The 17,876-nt window shown below is 45.1% G+C and overlaps 1 protein-coding gene across 5 annotated transcripts in view; it reads right to left on the reverse strand.

Annotated features, from left to right (window-relative positions):
* BICC1 (BicC family RNA binding protein 1) overlaps positions 1-17,876 on the reverse strand; it is a 376,259-nt gene that overhangs the window by 56,316 nt on the left and 302,067 nt on the right. The gene's annotated exons all lie outside the window — the stretch shown is intronic.

A 17,876-nucleotide genomic window follows, 5' to 3' on the forward strand; every position in this document is an offset into this window, starting at 1 on the left:
GGGCGATCGACGCTAATTTTCCGCACGGAGCGATCGACGGTATCGGACGAAAAGGATCGTAATTCGGCGTGTAGCGCGAACGATTGGCAGCAGATTCGATCCCAGTGATCGAATCTGCTGTCGAAACGCCCGCGAATCGGGCCAGTGTATGGCCACCTTAAACCAGCAATACGTAGCTGTGTCAGATTTGCCCAATTGTACTCATCCATGAACAGATCCAAGCACGATTTTTTCTAACATTGAACCAATAACATAGTAGACATGGTCCACTGCTAATCAATTAAGTGGCGGTTAGACTTTGATTAAAGTTCATTACTAAGTCACAACCTAAATTAATCTGCTTAATTTTAAGGTGCACCCCATGCCCCACTAGCAGCATCCTTTTGTTTCATCCAAATATTTCAGTTAAAGTTGGCTCCCTACCCACTTGGGACTCTGCAAGATAAAATAAATTACAAACAAAACAAAAAAGGAACCAGTCCAGCATATTACATATATTACAATATTGACAGGAGTCAATGGTACCGCAAGTCAGATACAGAAATGTCACTATAAGGGTCCTTATCATACACTAAACTATTCAGCTAATTACCACACCCTGACCTACAAAAATAAATATTAGCTGATACTTTTAAAAGCAGATCGCTTTTGTGGTCTACCTGAAATATCAAATACTTACCCCTCTCTATTAGTTCTGTGTATGCTTGTATGTACATTAGAGTCCCAGTTATCCGGAACTCAGCTAACAAGCAGTCTCAAATAACCAGTACAAATCGCAGACCGTACTCTCGTGTGAAGGCCAACTATTAGACTGTGGGCTATACTGTGCTTAAGACTGGGTTCCACCGGAAACCCAAGGTATGTAGGTTTTCCATTACTGTATTTTAATGTTTAATACAGAGTTCATGTATGTATAGTGGTGTCTAGTACTGTATTTAGCTAGACCTATTTTTAACATTGAGTCTCAAGCAAACAGAAAGCACTCTTAGCTGGCAGCACCTGATCCCCCATCAGAGGCGGATAACAGACTCCACTGTATGCACAAGTTTGCCTTGCAATTTATAGTCGTTTTACTGCATTTAAGTCACTTAATAAGGAGGAGTCCTGCATGTGAGACTTATTTTAGCCCAAATAACATTTACATCGAATTACCTTTCATGGGTCTCTACCTTCATCAGGTTATCAGAACCAGTACTGGATTGTAACACAAATTTATCATCTGATGAATGGAGTGATTCCTGAAAGGTAATCCTTGTTTGTTAAGGCAAATAACAGTATCACATACTATGCAGCGTTCAACTGCTTTTATGTTCCAAGTGTTGTCTCATGCCTGCAATCATTTATTACAGTATTAAAATGAATCCCAGGGCAGCTGTTAGAAGAGCCTATGAATCAGTATGATGAGTGTACAGCAACCACCTTGGAGAACAGCAGTTGACCCGATCTTGCTTGCTGGTCCTGAGAACACCTAACACACACTGCTATCTTGGATCACCCAAACAGCGGGCCTGTACAGATTAAATGCAGTTGTGCTTATAAGTCTATATACTCTGACAGAATGGATGATTTCTTAACTCCTTCATAGAATATGAACAAAAAAAAAAGGTTTCTGTCTCATGGTTGGCTGAAGCCATTTATTGTCCGACAACGGTGTTTACTCAATAAAGATAACCAGACACGAAGCACCCTCATGTATTTTACCATATATATCAGTGGAAACAGAGAAAACACCTACCCTGCTGTTTCTAATCAGCACTGATAAAATCCCCCACTGAGCATTTAGTCTGGCTTTGCTCAGGAATCATTATAGCTGAGTCATCACAGCAGAGTCAGAAGGCAGCAGGCTTGGGCTTGAAAAAACAGAGAAGACAGACATCGGCTACAATGATTCCGGAGCAAAGCCAGATTGAATGCTCAGTCGAAGATTTTATCAGGGCCGATTAGAAGCAGGCTGAGCAGTGAAGAATGAAACAGAGCAGAGAAGGTGTTTTCTTTAATGTTCCCACTGATCTATAGGGTAAAATACATGAGGGTGCTTCATCTCTAGTTCACTTTAAATCATAATCACTACACAAACTACCCAAATGACCCTGATCAAAAAGTTTTAATACTGTGTACTGCCCCATTTAACATCTATGACAGCTTAAAGAAAACCTGTAACAAAAAAAAAAAAAAACTCCCCTGGGGGTACTCACCTCGGGTAGTGAAAGCCTCTGGATCCTATTGAGGCTTCCCCCATCCTTCTCGGTCCAACGGCGGCGGCGATAAAGCTCCCCGAACAGCGGGGATGTAAATATTTACTTTCCCGGCTCCAGTGCAGGCGCAGTACCGGCTCTCTGCTCGGAGATAGGCGGAAATAGCCGATCGCTGTCGGCCCGCTCTACTGCGCAGGCACAAGTCTCCTGCGTATTAGAGCAGACCCAACAGAGATCGGCTATTTTCGCCTATCTCCATGCAAAGAGCCGCAACAGCGCCCCCGCTGGAGCCAGGAAAAGTAAATAAATCAGTGCTTATCAGTGCTTGTCGAGGGAGGATCGCCTGACACTTCGGGGGAGCCAGCACTGGATTGCCTGCAGCTACAGGGGAGGGGGAAGCCTCATTGGGATTCTGAGGCTTACCCCTCCCGAGGTGAGTACCCCCCAGGGGAACTTTTTTTGTTACGGTTTCTCTTTAAAGTGGACCTGAACTCTTGCACAGGACACAATAAAAACCGAGGAATGCACCCTGCAAGCATTTAGATAGTTTCGCCTGTTTAAATCCCCCTCATGTGTGTTTAATCACAAGTTGTAATTTATTCTCTCCCTTATGTCACATGACTGCCACAGTGGAGATGGCAGATAAGCTCATTTGAAAGCACAGGCTGAAAACCATATGTATTTAAAGTCTTAAGACAAATGAAGACAAAACTTTTATATTGTGCTTTTCTCCTGGCGGACTCAAAGTGCCAGAGCTGCAGCCACTTGTACGCACTCTATAGGCAGTAGCAGTGTTAGGAAGTCTTGCCTAAGGTCTCCTACTGAATAGATGTGGCCTTCACAGATGGTAAAGCTGCCCATTCTTCCTGTCAAGAAGCCTCCTGTTCCTGAAAATTCTTGGGCTGTCTTGCATGAACTGCACATCTGAGGTCTCCCCAGAGTGGCTCAACTATATTGAGGTCAGGAGACAGAGAAGGTCACAACATAACCTTCACTTTATTTTGTTGTAGCCAATGACAGGTCGACTCAGGCTGGTGTTTAAGATCATTGTCATTCAGAGATAGGTCCCCAACACTTAATGAGTGGAGACTTACAGGGCAACATACAGCAACATCTTAGGAGGTCTCAGATATACTCAAGTCAGATCTTTCCCTTCTTATCAGGTCCAAATGAATAAAAAGCCATGTAGCATTTGCAAAACACGGCATGCTCAAACAAATCATGTATTCAAAGTTCCAGGATAAAAAAATAAACACAAAAAGCCAGATGACAGAGCTATCACATCACAGGTCTATTCCTTGGACTCTAAACAACCTGCACCTGATCATAGGATTGTTAATCCATTACCCGCCATCTTCCACCTCATCTGTTTTGTCTACAGTCCTCTAAACTCAACCTCGGTAGACCCAATTTTGACTGTCAAATTGCCAATTTTACCACCTCCATGAATGTAAAGAGATTTTGAATACCATCAATGATCATGCAGGTAAGTGCTCACACTACGTGGAAGTGGTAAAATTTACCAATCACTGGCCAATCAAAATTGTATGAGTGTACCAGACTTTCAAGGACAACGTCAGAAATACCTGATCAGCTGCATGCTTGTTCAGGGTGTATGGCTAAAAGTATTAGAGACAGGATCAGCAGAATAGCCAGGCAACTGTTATTGTTTAAAAGGAAATCAATATGGCAGCCTCATGTCCCTCATTAGTAGTTAAGGTGAAGGAAGTAGGAAAGGGAAATGGCAGAAGTCCTTGAGGAAGTATAGAGAAAACCAGTCAAAGGGAGATAAAGCAGCAACCAGATTATGAGCTCCTTTTACACAGGCACAATATATGTTTTGGGTCTATTTACTGAATCCCTGAAAGGAGTGCCCAAAGGACGTTTTTTGTCTCCTAGAACACTGAATAAAATTATGCACTTAGTGTTTTGTTTTTACATGTGACATGGTTTGTCATCACTTGGCACTAAGGAGGAGGGGTTGGTAAATTATCTGATTTATTGGAGACATAAGTGCTTTTCGGACTTTATAAGCCTGGAAAACCCCATTATGTTTAGGGAACTTCACATTGGCTGCAGAGTATTTTCACTGTGGTGAACTTGTTATTGCACTGGCAATTTTTGTAGGCGTTAGGATAGAAAATGAATATTGCGGCAAGATCTGGGACTGCTCTTCTCCCTCACGCATCTCATCTTTCACCACCTCGGCAACTTCTGTCAGACAAACCAGTGTGCGTCCGGTAAACTCACACAATTTATGATGCCTTTCAGCATTTAGTATGGTTTTATTAACTGAATACTTAAAAACTACTTATGGCCCACAAAATGCTAGATGACAAAACTTATTTAGTCCATGTCATCTGAAAAGGTAACTTCAGGCAGATAGCATCTGACATATCTATTATCCATCAATACTTCTCACGGTGATGCTTTTCAGAATCTTAGCATTGTGCCCTTTCCTTCATGAAAGACAGCCTGTAAAATTTGCAATACCTCACTGGGAAGGCTTCCAGCACAGGGGAAACATTACTAACTCCCATAATGCAAAGCAAGGCTAGAAGAGGAAGCAGGGGTCCTTTTTTTTCACAGGGACAGACAACATCAGGACACAGGCTGAAACAGTGAAGGTGCAAGAACGAAAAAAAAACAACAACTGCCAAATTATAAATTGGGGCAATAATGTAAAGGTTAATGATTAGATGTATAACTCACTCAATATTCACAATACTGTGATAATTAGTTAAAGAGGATCTGTAAAAGAGAAAAAAATCCCCATGGGGAGTACTTACCTTGGGACGGGGGGAAGCCTCTAGATCCTAATGAGGCTTCCGTCCCCTCCTGTCCAGGCACTGTCAGCCACCAAAGTTCCTGCCAGGCTCCAGGATCAAAACAATCCCGTGAAAAATACGACTGGGCTAAGCTAATTTTGCCTGAGCCCAAAGGAAAGTCACTACCATGGGCATCTGCAGAAAATTTTCCAGGGGGGGGGGGGGGGGGGCGCAAAAGGGGGGGGGGGGAGGAAAAAGAGGGGCGGCGTGCGCAGTGCCGAAAATTTGGGGTGGTGTGGGGCTAAGTCATGCCGAAAAATGTGAGGCTACGAGGCGCCAAAAAACGGGTGTGGTCATGAACCAGAATGTGGGTGTGGCCGTGGGTGGAGTCACGTTTACATGAACTAAGCAATGGTGGGACATTAGATTAGGACAGTGGTGGCGAACCTTTACAGTTTGGACAAAGTGCCAACAGCAATTTAAACAAAATACAAACGTTTTAACTCATACATGAACATTATGGAAAATCCAAGTTGAAAATAAACTGTGAAGCTAAACATTTTCATCCAGCCTACTCCTGAAAAATTTATTCATTTTTTTAGAACCTCCCAGTTTCATTTTCTGTTTTAACAAGCGGAAAAAGTAGATTTAATGCGATTGTCTCATATGATGATGATTCAGCTTTTTCCATAGTCTCGCAGTTAGCAATCATGTGACCCCCAACAAGACAAATTCAGCAATCATGAGGCCCCCAACAAGACAAATTCAGCAATTTTGAGGCCCCCAACAAATCATGAGGCCCCCAACAAGACAAAGCCAGTAACCATGAGGCCCCAAACAAGACAAATTCAGCAGTCATGATGCACATAAATAGACAGCATTTCACATAAATAGGCAGAATGCCCCCTTAATATGGTTGACACCTCTCACCTGGCAGCAGTTCCCCAAAATACACAATCTGACAGCAGTGGTTCCCCAAAAATAGGTAGCCCCAGGTCTATAGGTGTCCCCAGAATAGGTGGCCAGGGGTATATGTCCCCAGTATATGTAGCCAGGGGTATATGTCCCCAGTATATGTAGCCAGGGGTATATGTCCCCAGTATATGTAGCCAGGGGTATATGTCCCCAGTATATGTAGCCAGGGGTATATGTCCCCAGTATATGTAGCCAGGGGTATATGTCCCCAGTATATGTAGCCAGGGGTATATGTCCCCAGTATATGTAGCCAGGGGTATATGTCCCCAGTATATGTAGCCAGGGGTATATGTCCCCAGTATATGTAGGCAGGTGTATATGCCCCAGTATGCAGGTGTATATGCCCCAGTATGCAGGTGTATATGCCCCAGTATGCAGGTGTATATGTCCCAGTATGCAGGTGTATATGTCCCAGTATATGTAGGCAGGTGTATATGTCCCAGTATATGTAGGCAGGTGTATATGTCCCAGTATATGTAGGCAGGTGTATATGTCCCAGTATATGTAGGCAGGTGTATATGTCCCAGTATATGTAGGCAGGTGTATATGTCCCAGTATATGTAGGCAGGTGTAAATGTCCCAGTATATGTAGGCAGGTGTATATGTCCCAGTATATGTAGGCAGGTGTATATGTCCCAGTATATGTAGGCAGGTGTATATGTCCCAGTATATGTAGGCAGGTGTATATGTCCCAGTATATGTAGGCAGGTGTATATGTCCCAGTATATGTAGGCAGGTGTATATGTCCCAGTATATGTAGGCAGGTGTATATGTCCCAGTATATGTAGGCAGGTGTATATGTCCCAGTATATGTAGGCAGGTGTATATGTCCCAGTATATGTAGGCAGGTGTATATGTCCCAGTATATGTAGGCAGGTGTATATGTCCCAGTATATGTAGGCAGGTGTATATGTCCCAGTATATGTAGGCAGGTGTATATGTCCCAGTATATGTAGGCAGGTGTATATGTCCCAGTATATGTAGGCAGGTGTATATGTCCCAGTATATGTAGGCAGGTGTATATGTCCCAGTATATGTAGGCAGGTGTATATGTCCCAGTATATGTAGGCAGGTGTATATGTCCCAGTATATGTAGGCAGGTGTATATGTCCCAGTATATGTAGGCAGGTGTATATGTCCCAGTATATGTAGGCAGGTGTATATGTCCCAGTATATGTAGGCAGGTGTACATGTCCCAGTATATGTAGGCAGGTGTACATGTCCCAGTATATGTAGGCAGGTGTACATGTCCCAGTATATGTAGGCAGGTGTACATGTCCCAGTATATGTAGGCAGGTGTACATGTCCCAGTATATGTAGGCAGGTGTACATGTCCCAGTATATGTAGGCAGGTGTACAGGATCTTCTCATAAAATTAGCATATTGTGATAAAGTTCATTATTTTCTGTAATGTACTGATGAACATTAGACTTTCATATATTTTAGATTCAAATACACACAACTGAAGTAGTTCAAGCCTTTTATTGTTTTAATATTGATGATTTTGGCATACAGCTCATGAAAACCCAAATTTCCTATCTCAAAAAATTAGCATATTTCATCCAACCAATAAAAGAAAATTGTTTTTAAAACAAAAAAAGTCAACCTTCAAATAATTATGTTCAGTTATGCACTCAATACTTGGTCGGGGATCTTTTTGCAGAAATGACTGCTTCAATGCGGCGTGGCATGGAGGCAATCAGCCTGTGGCACTGCTCAGGTGTTATGGAGGCCCAGGATACTTCGTCTGGATGAGCTTAAGGCCGCTATCGGAGCTGGGAAAAAAGGGCGCAGGCAGCTAGTGGACAAAAATGGCGCCGCCATTCACTCCCATAATAAATAACGTTTAATGGGCGCCGAGCAGGAAAAAAGGGCGCCGGAGCTAAATAAAGTTTACAAACGGCGCCCGGAGCTAAATGAAGTTTACAAACGGCGCCCGGAGCTGTTTAATGATTTATAACTGAGCTTGTGTTAATTTAGGTTTATAAAATGCACCCGTGCCGAATAACGTTTATGAAAATACTAAATGTATTTATTTTATTTAAATAATTAAAACATTATTTAAAGTTGTATCCCTTACTGTTTTTAAAACATTATTCACAAAATAAAGCGATCAGTACGTAATGTAAATTGGAATATATTTTTTGCATCCATAATTAGTAAAACATTATTATCCACATAATAAAGGGGGGTCTTAGGTTTAGGCACCACCAGGGGGGTCTTAGGTTTAGGCACCACCAGGGGGGTCTTAGGTTTAGGCACCACCAGGGGGGTCTTAGGTTTAGGCACCACCAGGGGGGTCTTAGGTTTAGGCACCAACAGGGGGGGTCTTAGGTTTAGGCACCAACAGGGGGGGTCTTAGGTTTAGGCACCAACAGGGGGGGTCTTAGGTTTAGGCACCAACAGGGGGGGTCTTAGGTTTAGGCACCACCAGGGGGGGTCTTAGGTTTAGGCACCACCAGGGGGGGTCTTAGGTTTAGGCACCACCAGGGGGGGTCTTAGGTTTAGGCACCAACAGGGGGGTCTTAGGTTTAGGCACCAACAGGGGGGTCTTAGGTTTAGGCACCAACAGGGGGGTCTTAGGTTTAGGCACCAACAGGGGGGTCTTAGGTTTAGGCACCAACAGGGGGGTCTTAGGTTTAGGCACTAACAGGGGGGTCTTAGGTTTAGGCACTAACAGGGGGGTCTTAGGTTTAGGCACCAACAGGGGGGTCTTAGATTTAGTCACCACCAGGGGGGTCTTAGGTTTAGGCACTAACAGGGGGGTCTTAGGTTTAGGCACTAACAGGGGGGTCTTAGGTTTAGGCACCAACAGGGGGGGTCTTAGGTTTAGGCACCAACAGGGGGGGTCTTAGGTTTAGGCACCAACAGGGGGGTCTTAGGTTTAGGCACCAACAGGGGGGGTCTTAGGTTTAGGCACCAACAGGGGGGTCTTAGGTTTAGGCACCAACAGGGGGGGGTCTTAGGTTTAGGCACCAACAGGGGGGGTCTTAGGTTTAGGCACCAACAGGGGGGTCTTAGGTTTAGGCACCAACAGGGGGGTCTTAGGTTTAGGCACCAACAGGGGGGTCTTAGGTTTAGGCACCAACAGGGGGGGGTCTTAGGTTTAGGCACCAACAGGGGGGTCTTAGGTTTAGGCACCAACAGGGGGGTCTTAGGTTTAGGCACCAACAGGGGGGTCTTAGGTTTAGGCACCAACAGGGGGGGGTCTTAGGTTTAGGCACCAACAGGGGGGGTCTTAGGTTTAGGCACCAACAGGGGGGTCTTAGGTTTAGGCACCAACAGGGGGGTCTTAGGTTTAGGCACCAACAGGGGGGTCTTAGGTTTAGGCACCAACAGGGGGGTCTTAGGTTTAGGCACCAACAGGGGGGTCTTAGGTTTAGGCACCAACAGGGGGGTCTTAGGTTTAGGCACCAACAGGGGGGTCTTAGGTTTAGGCACCAACAGGGGGGTCTAGGGGTTAGGGGTAGGTACAGGGAGGGTTACTTAGGCACCAACAGGGGGGGTCTTAGGTTTAGACACCAACAGGGGGGTCTTAGGTTTAGGCACCAACAGGGGGGTCTAGGGGTTAGGGATAGGTACAGGGAGGGTTCTGTGTAAGAGTAGGCTTAGGTATAGTTTTAGTAAAATTTTAGTAATAATTACTAATGTTTTACAACACTTATTACGAACGTACTTATATTTATATCATCGTTATAAAGAATATTTTCAGATTTTATTATAAGAACAAACCATAAATGAAGGTTATTCACAATAATATACAATTATAACAATTAAACATATATTATTGTTTTTTTAATAAACGTAATTATAAGTTTAACTTTAGAAATAGGCAAGATTAACGTTTTCACAATTTCCGATTTTATAAACATTATTTAATGATTTATAATTTTGTTAAACTTTATTTGTAAACGAAATATAGCACACTATTTTTATAAACCCTATTAATGATTAATTATTATTTAGAGTTTACACCCCGCGCCCTTTTTGTCCAGGCGCCCTTTTTGTACGTACGCCATCCAGAGTGTTGGGTCTTGCGTCTCTCAACTTTCTCTTCACAATATCCCACAGATTCTCTAGGGGGTTCAGGTCAGGAGAGTTGGCAGGCCAATTGAGCACAGTAATACCATGGTCAGTAAACCATTTACCAGTGGTTTTGGCACTGTGAGCAGCTGCCAGGTCGTGCTGAAAAATGAAATCCTCTCCATAAAGCTTTTCAGCAGATGGAAGCATGAACCCACTTTTGAACCAGAAACAGCGGCAGAAGCGGTTGACCTGGGCTACAGAGAAGCAGCACTGGACTGTTGCTCAGTGGTCCAAAGTACTTTTTTTTCGGATAAAAGCAACTTTTACATATCATTTGGAAATCAAGGTGCCAGAATCTGGAGGAAGACTGGGGATGAGGGAAATGCCAAATGCCTGAAGTCCAGTGTCAAGTACCCACAGTCAGTGATGGTCTGGGGTGCCATGTCAGCTGCTGGTGTTGGTCCACTGTGTTTTATCAAGGGCAGGGTCAATGCAGCTAGCTATCAGGAGATTTTGGAGCACTTCATGCTTCCATCTGCTGAAAAGATTTATGGAGAAGAAGATTTCATTTTTCAGCACGACCTGGCACCTGCTCACAGTGCCAAAACCACTGGTAAATTGTTTACTGACCATGGTATTACTGTGCTCAATTGGCCTGCCAACTCTCCTGACCTGAACCCCATTGAGAATCTGTGGGATATTGTGAAGAGGAAGTTGAGAGACGCAAGACCCAACACTCTGGATGAGCTTAAAGCCACTATCGAAGCATCCTGGGCCTCCATTACACCTGAGCAGTGCCACAGGCTGATTGCCTCCATGCCACGCCGCATTGAAGCAGTCATTTCTGCAAAAGGATTCCCGACCAAGTATTGAGTGCATAACTGAACATAATTTGAATGTTGACTTTTTTTGTTTTAAAAACACCTTTTATTAGTTGGATGAAATATGCTAATTTTTTGAGATAGGAAATTTGGGTTTTCATGAGATGTATGCCAAAATCATCAATATTAAAACAATAAAAGGCTTGAACTACTTCAGTTGTGTGTATTTGAATCTAAAATATATGAAAGTCTAATGTTTATTAGTACATTACAGAAAATAATGAACTTTATTACAATATGCTAATTTTTTGAGAAGATCCTGTATATGTCCCAGTATATGTAGGCAGGTGTATATGTCCCAGTATATGTAGGCAGGTGTATATGTCACAGTATATATAGCCAGGGGTATATGTGCCCAGTATATGTAGTCAGGGGTAAATGTGCCCAGTATATGTAGTCAGGGGTATATGTGCCCAGTATATGTAGTCAGGGGTATATGTGCCCAGTATATATAGCCAGGGGTATATGTGCCCAGTATATGTAGGCAGGGGTATATGTCCCCAGAATAAGTAGCCAGGTGTGCCCCAGCAGGAGGGGAGCAGCACAGAGAAGAGGGAGAGCTATGGGCACAGTGGGGAAGGGCGGACGTCGCCCCCCCCCTTCCCTCACCTTAGGGGGCTCTCCCTCCCTCGCTCTCCCCTCCGGAACGAAGTGTGCAGCGGGCGGAACTTGCCTCGTTTCGTCGCAGGCGCCGGATGGATTAGCCGCTAGTCTGGTGTGGACCAGACAAGAGTGCGGCACCAGAACTTCCGGCGCAGGAGCGAGACGAGGTAAGTTCTGCCCGCTGCCAGCCGCTGCACACTGTTCCGGAGGGGAGAGCGAGGGAGGGAGAGCCCTCTAAGGTGAGGGAAGGGGGGGGGGGGGGAGGGAGGAAGACGTCCGCCCTTCCCCACTGTGCCCATAGCTCTCCCTTTTCTCTGCGCTGCTCCCCTCCTGCTGGCCGCACGGGCACGCGGCCAGGGGGGCATCGGGCGGCCAGGGTCGGGCAGATGCCTGATTTTGCCATATGTATGGACACCCATGGCCACTACGCTAAATTTTCAGCAGCAGACAACACTGGAAAGGAGGCATAGGGTAGCCTCACTAGGATCCAGAGGCTTTCCCCTCCAGAGGTGAGGTGCTGCAAAAATATGGCACAGGGTGATACTGAATGGCATCTTGCTACTAAACATTAAATACCGTAACCTTAGTAATAAGATGTCATTAGCAGCAACTGTCATACATTACCTGTTCCCAGTGATCCCCATCTTCTCCACTTCCTGTTTAGCTTGCAAGTGTCCTACTTCCAGCCAGTCACCATGCAGGGACTGAAGCCGCATGGTGATTGGGTGGCTGCCAGACTTCTGCAAACTAAGTATGAAGTAGAGAAGACGCGATCGCCCGGAACCAGGTAATTATTTTCAACCCTGCCCACTCACACTGAACCCTCCTCCCTTCACCTATGCCTCAACCTAACTGCTCCAGCCCTGCTGCCCAACCCAGGCCTACTCCACCGTACACCCCGCTGCCTATCCTTGGACTATTTCTCCCCCCCCCCCCTCTAGCTAAATTAGTAGCAAGATCATCAAATTATGGTGCCCCATAAATAGCAGGTGCCAGGCGCCACCTATTAATCAGGCGCTATAATTTAAACCTCTTTACCGCTAATCATGGCTTGTACTATTACCGCCTATGGCGGTGCCATTTTTATATGTGCTTGTTCTGCGCCATTTTTAACTGATCCCGAAAATTCTGCTGCACTTCTGATCTACTGATCTACAAAATACTGACGTCTTACAGTTGTCCAAGTGAATAAAAAAAAAATTGAGCTTTTGACATCCCAAATACAATTTTATTTTTCTACATAAATGTTTTGTCTCTTCCTATAGCCAGAAGAAGCCGGTGTGTCACTTGCCACAGCACCACTATCTGCCGGTGTCCTGGGGTCCCCTCCATAGCAGTACTTCTGCACCTGCACAGAGCGTGACCACAAGCATCCTCGTGCATGTGCAGAGGTCGTTGACCTGGCTAGTTCGGCGGACGCTACAGGGGGGACCCCAGGACACTAGCAGATAGCGTTGCTGCGGCAAGAGACACCGGCTTCTAGGGGCTGGAGGAAGCTCCAGGCAAGTATGCTTTAACCTCCCTGACGTTCAATTTCCCCAGGATTTCTGTGCAAAAAGTGGTTCAATTAACTTCAAATAAATCTTCAAGCAATTTTTTTGTACTACAATACAGGTTATTGTATTGAATTCAATAATAAAAAATAAAAAAATCACACACCCCTATATAGTTTGCTGCCCGATGTTGATGCTGTGGAGACTCTGGTGTCGTCAACAAAGATCGTCTGAGAACAGGTCTTCAAAAAGGTAGAAGCAAATCCGCAGAGGGACATGGAAAAGGACACTGGGAAAGCTATCTGAGGTACAGGACAAGGGATCAGCACGCCAATGGTGAGTATAACCCCCGGTATAGGTAAGCCAGGTATGAGTGTGCCCAGTATAGGTAAGGCAGCTATAGGTTCCACAGTTTAGGTAAGTCAGGTACCAATGTCCCCAATATAATTAAGGCAGCTATAGGTGCCACCCTATAGTTAGCCAGTTCTCCCCTCCCTCCCTGTCGATGTCTGGGCAACACTGTTTCACTCACTGAGGCTCTCTCCAGCATTGATCACCCATTCTTCTCCACTGTACAGCTCCCGACTACTGTTCACAGTACCGGGAATGTGGCTTGGCAATGTCAAGTCACATACCCTACTGTGAACAGTAGCCAGGAGCTGTACAGCAGATGTGAACGTGTGATCAACGCTGGAGAGAGCTTCGGTGAGTAATACCCCCTTTGCTCAACTCACTACAGGGAGGGAGGGGGGGGGGGGAATCGGAGAGGACGGAAGGAGAGGAGGGAGGTGGGATCGGACGGAAGGGAAGGGGGATTGGAGGAAAGTGAGGGGGGAAGAATCGGAAGAGAGGGGGGACTGAAGAGGAAGGAAAGAAAAAGGGTAAGGGGGGGGGGGGGGGGGACATGTCGCCGCACTGCTCTGCCCCACTGGCTCCATATTGGCTTCCCTAGGCCTGATGGATGCAGATTAGCACACTGTGGCCAGCACAGATCGCTACCCACAATGTGCTGAGAGGCATCCATTAGTCCCAGGTAAGAAGCAAAAAGAAGCAGAGCCGGCGGCATAGAGAAGCTATAAATCTCCCTGGCAGCATGGACGAACCGGACTTGTCCACACAGATTTCAGCAAGTTTTAGCATCCTTAACACTAGGGTTAAGGTTCCTGGCAGTTTTTAAACTTTCGCTGTGTCGCTTTTGATACAGCAGTCATTTTATCATCTTAGTGATATGTATTGTTTTTCAGTACACACTAGGCTTACTCTGGGTATTTTTTTTCAAAAAAATATATTATTTTTTTGTCATTTTTATGGGGAAAAATTAGGCGTAACTGCAGAAAATACACATTTCTCATATTTCAAACTTTCTAATTTTTACATGACTAGGCCCACAATTATAAAATAAAACTATACCTTCCTGGTTAAAATGATACCCCATATGTAATTACTGGCTGGGCACGTGGTGGATAGTTATCCACAGCCTGTGTGCCTGTAGACATCAAATGCATATGCTAGGGCAATAGTTCAGGGGCCTCAGTGCAGAACAGATGCATCGATGGGGAAAAACAGAGCAATGCAACTGTAGAGCATTGGGGACCCAAACTGTCATTCTAGTGATTGCATCCGACCACTACAAGCCGCAGTCATTAAGTGTATAAACCGGTATAGAGATTGCAAGGTTAACAGGGGGTTAAAAGCTAGGCATGGGTTAAAACTTAACTGGGGAGGGGGCAGCACTATTGAATGATTGTTGCTATTTGCTACAGCAGCAATCATTTACAGCTACAAAGGACCATGCACAAGCATGGACAACAAGTGGGATTTTTTTTAATGGGGATGTAAATTCTACATCCTAGACCATAGATCAACACTAATTAGGATGTGGAATCTATGTCCTAGCACTTTAAAGGAAAACAGAGAAGGGTAAAAAAGAAAAAAAAGATTTATACACACCTCCAAGCCCTATGTGCACGGATCACTCCCACCCCGCTGTCCTCCGCTGCCTGTGTGCTTTTTACGCATCTCTCCGGCGGACGATACCGGAGCTGTAGGCAGCAGAGGACGGCGGCATGGAAACGATTGTGCGCATGGGGCTGGAGAACGCCCCAGGTATGTATTAAAAAAAAAAATCCTGTATCTGGTACACTTTAAGCTGTTAACTTTCATTTGTCAGGCTAACCCCTTGTCACCCTTCACCGCTCGTCACCTGACAGCAGAATGCCAGTAACTGCAACGAAGTCCTAAAACCCCTCAAACTGATAGGTGAGGAGTGTGAAACCTACAGTACTACAGCAAAGGAATTTAAAACCTTGTAAAAATATGATACACGTTTACATAAAGGAGGTGATCATGTGGCCAAATCAAAATATGTATAAAAATACACTGGATAAAAATCTGTATGCGTGTCCTGTAAACCACTCATCCTATATGGTCACTGCTGACATCAGTACTATACATGTCTGCAGTGGAGGACTAAATCTGTGATTGCAAGCAAGCTTACTAATGAGAATATAAGTGTAGGCCGACCACACCTTGCTCTGGGATAGACCTCTTCTGCTCAAGGGAGAAATAAAAAGTGTTATTTTGTCTGCAATCAGTGGGAACTATTTTGTTTTATGTAATAACATTCAACTGGAGAGGAAAAAAGAAAAGAACCCACCATTATCTCAACAAGACTAAACCATGTCTCACGCTGTGCAACACAGCTATTAATCTGTGGTTATGTACTTGGGCTGCACATGTTTGTGGGTTTAAAGCATGTTTAATCAGGGTAGCACCAGAAGACTCCTGCCAAGAATAAACACGCTCACAAAGATGAATTCTATAATCAATTACAACTAAATGGCTCTAGGCTCAATGGCCCTTTGTTTTCTGTGTCACAAAGTTAACCACCCTGGCGTTCTGATTAAATCGCCAGGGTGGCTGCGGGAGGGTTTTTTTCAAATAAAAAAAAAACTATTTCATGCAGCCAACTGAAAGTTGGCTGCATGAAAGCCCACTAGAGGGCGCTCCGGAGGCGATCTTCCGATCGCCTCCGGCGCCCAGAATAAACAAGGAAGGCCGCAATGAGCGGCCTTCCTTGTTTTGCTTATATCGTCGCCATAGCGACGAGCGGAGTGACGTCATCGACGTCAGCCGACGTCCTGACGTCAGCCGCCTCCGATCCAGCCCTTAGCGCTGGCCGGAACTTTTTGTTCCGGCTGCGCAGGGCTCAGGCGGCTAGGGGGGCCCTCTTTCGCCGCTGCTCGCGGCGAATCGCCGCAGAGCGGCGGCGATCAGGCAGCACACGCGGCTGGCAAAGTGCCGGCTGCGTGTGCTGCTTTTTATTTGATTAAAATCGGCCCAGCAGGGCCTGAGCGGCGACCTCCGGCGGTGTTGGACGAGCTCAGCTCGTCCAGACCGCTCAGGTGGTTAAAGAGGAACTGTACTGAAAATAAAGTTAGAAATACCATTACTTATTTTTTACAATACAAATTTATTAGTCAGTGTTTGCCGATTGTAAAATCTTTCCTCACGGATTTGCATTCTGAAATGTATCACATGTGGTGACATCTTTACCGCCATCAGGTGCATCTCTGCAAAATGATTGCTGATAGTTCTGAAGCCACTGGAGCAAAGGGCCTCAACAAATGTATGCCACCCATTTCAGTCCTGGGCGATTTTTTCTATCTCAGTCCATGATTTCTCTGTCTTTATTTCTGCACACTTCTCCAAGTTGTCTTTGGTCTACCTTTTTTTTTGCTGCCTTGAGTATTCCATTTTAAGGCCTCTTTCTCAATTGATTTATCCTTGCGAAGAGTATGGCCAATCCATCCCAATTTTCTGCATTCGATTCTCAAGTCCACTTGTTCTTGGGTTCTTCCCCACAACTCTATTTGATATTACATTTGGCCACCAGATATTATTGTTCGAAGGCAGCGGTTTATAAAGGTTTGGAGGCTTTTTGTTATCTCTGCTGTTACCTTCCATATCTTACATCCATACAAAAGGACTGTTTGGTTTTTGTGGAAATATCATGGGATCTCCAAATTTGATACAGTTGTACAAAAGGCTGCATTTGCCTTCTTGATTCAGCTTTTAACATTAGTACTGGCACCACCATCCATTGTCATCAGACTGCCCAGATACTGAAACTCCTGAAACTTTCGTTTAGTATCCACGTTGCAGTTTAATTGCATCTCCAATATGGAATACCAAGAAACCGCATAATCCTTATAAAGCAATTCTATGAGGATTATACATGCTCATAATGGCATGCTAAGTGATGCAATAGAAGTCAATTCCGAAGTCAAACAGGGATGCACCCTCTCCACCACTATTCCTGATAGTAATGGATCTGGTCATGAGGAAGACATGGCTTGGAAACAGAACTGGTCTACAATGGGGGCTGACAACATATAGAGGATCTCGACTTTGCAGATGTTTGCTTACTTTCCCAAAACGTTCAACATATGGAAATAAACTTAGCCCATCTACTAGAGGAGAGCAGGAAGGTAGGTCTGATAATTAACTGCAAGAAAACTTGAGATGCAATGTTTCTCCTAACAGACACTGTTATATGTGACCTGAGGAAGCGGGTAAGTTCTATAAAACGCATTGTCAGGAACCGGCCCGCGGCACGCCTGCGTATACGGTTCCCGACTGCGGGTTTGACTAGTTCAAGCGGGGAGCAGCCTTATTCGAGCTAAAACAAGGCTGGGACCCCTCAGAACACCTCTCACTGCCACCACTAGCTTTTCGCTAGACACTTACACCTGCTGTCGAGTCCTCAGCGCGCACTTCGCATTTTCGGATTCGGGTCAGCTTTGCGCTTCGGCCGAATAGGGGAACGCCACGCACCCACAGTTGCAATCTTACACTGTAGTGAAGCAGAAACACACTAACAGTCGTTCCGAACGATACTGTTAGCCACTCTGCTGTCGCTACTCGCACTGGCGT

The sequence above is a fragment of the Hyperolius riggenbachi genome, chromosome 10 (genome assembly GCF_040937935.1).
Source record: "Hyperolius riggenbachi isolate aHypRig1 chromosome 10, aHypRig1.pri, whole genome shotgun sequence".
Lineage (NCBI taxonomy): Eukaryota > Metazoa > Chordata > Amphibia > Anura > Hyperoliidae > Hyperolius > Hyperolius riggenbachi.